Genomic DNA, 6131 nt, shown 5'->3' on the forward strand with positions numbered 1-6131 from the left:
CTACAAACAAGTGTTTGGATACTGCCTCCTTTCCTAACTGTAAATAAAAACCAAAAGTCTACTCCGTCATTGACGCTTAACTGAAAATGGATTATATTACAAATATTTTCTTTTCCAGTTTTTAAAGCATTGAAAATAAAAGTACAATTGCGACGAAATAGATCTTTTAACTTATGGATATTTCAAAATTAAATATCATTATACATTAAATATTCAATTTGATGTTGTTTACACGTTCCAAGACTGTCAAAGGCGCATCTAGTTTTCAGTAAAGCGCCAATAACGCAGTAGGTTTTAGGCTTTTACAGTGAGAAAAGGGGGTCATACCCAAACTCTTGTTTGTGGGGATTTTTGTTCGTGTCAAGCTTGATTTGCAAATTCAATTTAAGTTTCATTTGTTTTCATATTTATTTATTAATTTACATTAGTATCTATTGTATGTTTGGTTGCATTGATTGTTTATTTAATTTCTGTTCGTTTTAAGTTTCATTTATACTTTAATAGGAAAATATTTTTTTTCATTTTAAGCTTGATATTCATATTCAATCTAAGCATTACTCGCTTTAAGATCTATTTATTAATTTATATTATTACTTGTTGTATGTTTTTGCTATGATTGTTTATTTAATTTCTGTTCGTTTTAGGTTTCATTTATTCTTTAATAGTAATTCCTTGTCGTTTTGATTTTTAACTTTAAAAGGTATTTCTATCTGCCGAGTTTAATTTTAAAATGACTTTTACTTTTCTTTGAAAAACATATTTTTCGGAAAGTTTTTTTTAATTAATTTTTGTTCGTTTTTGATATAAAAAAATTTCAAGTCTTTAAAAATTCCTTATTTCAAAATCAAACTTAAAAAAAAATCAAATTTTCATCAGAGCATCAAAACTGATATAAAAGTAACAATATCAAAGCGAAAAAATAGGTTTGTGTGAACCTCAGAGTTTTTATTATCTGATATTTAAGTTATTTTTAGCATACTGGTTATCTCAAAATGTTTATGAGGTGGTCTTGGGGAAAAAGGGCGAGGGGGGACTAGATTAAGCTTCGGTCTCTTTTGACTATTTAAAAGTGAACTAGAACTTTCTACTTTGCAATCAAACTTACAAACTTATAACTTACAACGCCTATCCCTGGGCCCTGGGGGGTTGTGTCGACCCTGGAGTTTTAATATCTGATAGTTGAACTACTTTCAAAATAATGGTCACGTGAAATTTTTATTGGTTGGGTTTATCCATCCTATAAACCCAAAGGCGTAGAAGGCAAGAGGCACTAGTTGCCCTCTGATCTTTTTTCACTCTGAAAAAATGAACTGGAACTTTTAATTCCAATTCAAATGAGCCCTCTTCGAAGTTTATGCGAGCACACCTTCCACAAGAACCATATATTCTCCCAGAGCAAAACGTACACCGCCTGCCCCGGCCCTGTGGGGTGGGGGGGGTGTCGACACAGGACTTTTTCTTATCTGATCTTTGAACTATTTTTAACCAAATGGCCATACGTAAAAGAGTTTTTGTTATATGATCTTTGAACTATTTTTAACAAAATGGCTACCTGAAATTTTTTATCAGATGTATTTGGGGAAAAAAGGCTTGGGGGGGGGGTTAGTTGCCCTCTGATAATTTTTGACTCTTAAAAAGGGCACTAGAACTCTCGATTTCCAATTGAATGAGCCCCCTTTGAAATTTATACGACGACCCCTTCTATTTGAAGTGCCTCTAGGAAAAAAATAAATGGAGTATAGGGGGAGGCTAGATGCCCTCTAATCACTTTTGACTCTTAAAAAGGGAATTACAACTTTCAATTTCCAATCAAATGAGCCCTCTAAGAATTTTATACGAGCATCCCTTCCATAACAACCATATATGCCCCCAGGGCATAACTTACAACGCCTACCCCCGGGCCCTGTTGGGCTGTGTCGACACCGGAGTTTTTTTGCTATCAGAACTTTGAACTATTTTTAACAAAATGTCAAAATTATCTCAAAATTTTTATCTGATGCATTTAGAGCATGGAGGAGGGGGAGGGGGGGGGGCTAGTTGCCCTCCGATCTCTTTTGACTCTGAAAAAGTGAACCAGAACTTTCAATTTTAAATCAAATGAGCCCTTTCCAAAGTTTATACGAGCATCATTTCCATAAGAACTATATATGCCCTAGAGCATTGCTCATAACGCCTGCCTCCGGGCCCTGGCGGGTTCCGTCGACACATGAATTTTTCTTATCTGAACTTTGAATTATTTTTAATGAAATGGCTATTATAAAATTTTATCGGAAGGGCTTGGGGAAAAATGGGTGTGTGTGTGCGAAGGGGGGGGTCTAGTTGCCCTCGGATATCGTTTTACTCATAAAAATTGAACTAGAATTTTCAATTTCCAAACAAATGAGCCCCCTCTGAATTTTATACGAGCACCCTTTTCATAAGAACCATAAACGCCCCCAGGACAACACTTACAACGCCTATCCCCTGGGCTCTGGGGGGCGTTTTTGTTAACTAATTTTTTAACAATTTCCAAAACACTGGCTATCTCAAAATCTGTAGCGGACGGGTTTGGGGGAAAAAGAGCGTGGGGGGGATAGTTTAACTCTCTGGACTCTTAAAAAGTGAACTAGAACTTTCAATTTCCAATCAAATGAACCCTCTATGAAGTTTTTACGAGCATCCCTTTCATAACAACCATACATACCCTTAAGGCATAACTTAGAACGCCTTCCCCTGGGCCCTGGGGGGTTGTATTGACTCCTGAGTTTTTCTTATCTCACCTTTGAACTATTTTTAACAAAATTTCTATCTCAAAATTTTCATCAGATGGGTTTAGAAAAAGAAGGCGTGGGGGGGGGGCTAGCTGCCCTCGGATCTCTCTTGACTCTTAAAAAGTGAACTAGAACTTTCAATTTCCAATCAAATGAGCCCTCTCTAAGTTTATACGAGCATCCCTTTCATACGAATAATAAATGCCCCAGGGGATAACTTACAACGCCTGCCCCCAGGCCCTGGGGGGTTGTGTTGACACCGAAATTTTTGTTATTTGACTTTTGAGAAACTTTTAACTTAATGGCTATCTCAAAATTTTTATTGGATGGACTTGGGGAAAAAGGGGCGTGGGGGAGGGGTTAGTTGCCCTCCAATCTCTTTTGACTCTAAAAAACTTAACTAGAACTTTCAATTTCCAGTCAAATGAGCCATCTCTGAATTTTCTACGAGCATCAATAAGATAAGAACTTCAATAAGAACCATATATACCCACAGGGCATAACTTACAACACCTACCCTCGGGCCCTAGCCGGCTGTGTTACCCCTGAGTTTTCGTTATATGGCCTTTGAACTATTTAAAAAAAAACTATCTCAAAGTTCTTATCGGATGGGTTTGAGGAAAAAGGGCGTGGAAGAGGGGGGGACTAGGTGCCCTCCAATCTCTTTTGACTCATAAAGTGAACTAGAACTTTCAGTTTCCAATCAAATGATCCCTCTTTGAAGTTAATACGAGCATCCCTTCCATAAGACCTATATATGCCCCCAGGGCATAACTTACAACGCCTGCCCTCGGGCCCTGAGGGTTGTAGGGGAGTGTCCTCCTCAAAAACATATTTTATATTTGTAAATCAACTACGCTGAACAAAATGGATATCTCAAAATTTTGATTGGATGTGTTTGGGGGAGTGATGGGCGTGGGGGACTAGTTGCCCTCCAATCACTTTCGACTCTAAAAAACTTAACTAGAACTTTCAATTTCCAGTCAAATGAGCCATCTCTGAATTTTCTACGAGCATCAATAAGATAAGAACTTCAATAAGAACCATATATACCCCCAGGGCATAACTTACAACACCTACCCTCGGGCCCTGGCCGGCTGTGTTACCCCTGAGTTTTCGTTATATGGTCATTGAACTATTTAAAAAAAAACTATCTCAAAGTTCTTATCGGATGGGGTTTAGGAAAAAAAGGGCGTGGAGGGGGGGGGGACTACGTGCCCTCAAATTTCTTTTGACTCTTATAAAGTGAACTAGAACTTTCAGTTTCCAATCAAATGATCCCTCTTTGAAGTTAATACGAGCATCCCTTCCATAAGACCTATATATGCCCCCAGGGCATAACTTACAACGCCTGCCCTCGGGCCCTGAGGGTTGTAGGGGAGTGTCCTCCTCAAAAACATATTTTATATTTGTAAATCAACTACGCTGAACAAAATGGCTATCTCAAAATTTTGATTGGATGTGTTTGGGGGAATGATGGGCGTGGGGGGCTAGTTGCCCTCCAATCACTTTAGCCTATTAAAAAGAGCACTAGCCCTTTGAATTTCCAATCGAATGAGCCTGTTTTGAAGTTTCTACGATAAAGCCTTCTATAAAAACCTTATATGCCCCCAGGGCATAACTTAAAACCCTTGCCCTGAGGGTTGTGGGGGAGTTACCTCCTCAAAAATATATTTTCTATCTGGAAATCAACTACGCTGAACAAAATGGCTATCTCAAAATTTTGATTGAATGTGTTTGGGGGAATGATGGGCGTGGGGTGGCTAGTTGCCCTCCAATTACTTTTGACTCTGAAAAAGGGCACTAGAACTCTCGATTTCCAATCGAATGAACCCCATTTGAAGTTTATTCGACGACTCCTTCCATGTGAAGTGCCTCTGGGAAAAAAAATAATAAATAAATAATAATAATTAAACATTGGATCCGTATGGCCGTTACTATAGGCAACGCTTCCTCTGATTAATTTTTAGGAAAACTCATTTTTCTTAGAGTTTTTGTTACGATTAGATCGAGTCACTCTTTACTTACAGTTCGTTACCAGAAACTCTAATTACATTTCGTTACCACGAACTGTTAGATAATATTAAATGTACATCACTAACAAATTCTTAGTAAGAAGTTAGTAGTAAAAGAGCAGCCTTCTTAATAATGGCTGTACCAAAAAAATGCACTTTTTGTAAAAAAAAGTACTTTTACCCAAGTCACTCTCTAAACTAAAACCTTTATTCCTGCGTTTGCTTCGGTGCTCCATCGTTCTTGTGTTCTTTCGCAATTGCGTTTGTTCTGATGCGCAGCCGTGCTCACGCACCTGTCTCTCATCCTGTTTTTCTTTGCTCATTTGGTCCACTATATTTTTTATTTTGTTCCTGATTTAGTTCCTTTGCCCCTTCCCTCCTGTGTTTCTTTGTTCTCCTGCTCCAAGGTTTTACAATCTTTTGATCCTGTTTTTTTTTGTTCCTCTTTTCTAAGTTTCAATAGGATTTGACAGGGGTATGATCTAAGGCTTCAGCTACACTCCCTCTCCCCTGCCTATACAAAGATCTACCGTTGCTTTTCCATAATAAGTCATGCGTGATTATACTTCACAGCCAATGCTGTACGCACGGAGGGGGGTTAAGAAGTTTGACCCCCCCCCCGAAATGTTTGTATGAATGAAATGTTTGGTACGTAAAAACCTAACAAAAATGGATACAAACAAATATTTTACACATTTTTTAGCTTTTTTTGTGTAAATCCCCCCCCCCGCCCGAAAAAAATCCCTGTGTAAAACACTCCCCGAGAAAAAATCCTGGATACGGCCCTAATCACAGCAAACAATCATGATTACGATGTCAGACGCACTTTAGTAAACAACGAACTCTAGTCCATAGTAACAGATATTTTTAAAACATACTTTGAAAAAAAAAAAACAGTCAAGTGAGGAATAATGGTCAATTGTAGCTGATTCAGGAATGGTAGCTGTTATTTCAGTTAATCTTAATGGTAAAGTTCATGCGAAAACAAGTTGCTGTAAAATCTTAAAAACAACCTGAAACCACTCAAGAATGGACTACGTTCATCTTTAGGAGCGAATGTGCCACGGCACTGCATTACTGTCTCTGAAACCTGAAGTTCAATGCATATGTTTTGGTAATTTAAATTCATGTGCTGTCTCAGAATTTTCTACCGATGGCTTTTTCTGCCTCTTTAATCAAAATTATTGATTCGTGCCACAAAATAGTAAAAACGCCACTTTGGTATGGCATAATTTTTTGTCTACTTAAAAGGTGAACTAGAACTTTTAATTTCCGGTCGAATAAGCCTCCGATCATTCGGTACCGTTGGTTTAATATTATCAACTGTGGGAAAACAAAGAACAAAATATAACAAACAAACAAACAC

Source organism: Artemia sp. Qi Xiang Cuo, chromosome 10, assembly GCF_049724085.1.
Source record: "Artemia sp. Qi Xiang Cuo chromosome 10, ASM4972408v1, whole genome shotgun sequence".
NCBI lineage: Eukaryota > Metazoa > Arthropoda > Branchiopoda > Anostraca > Artemiidae > Artemia > Artemia sp. Qi Xiang Cuo.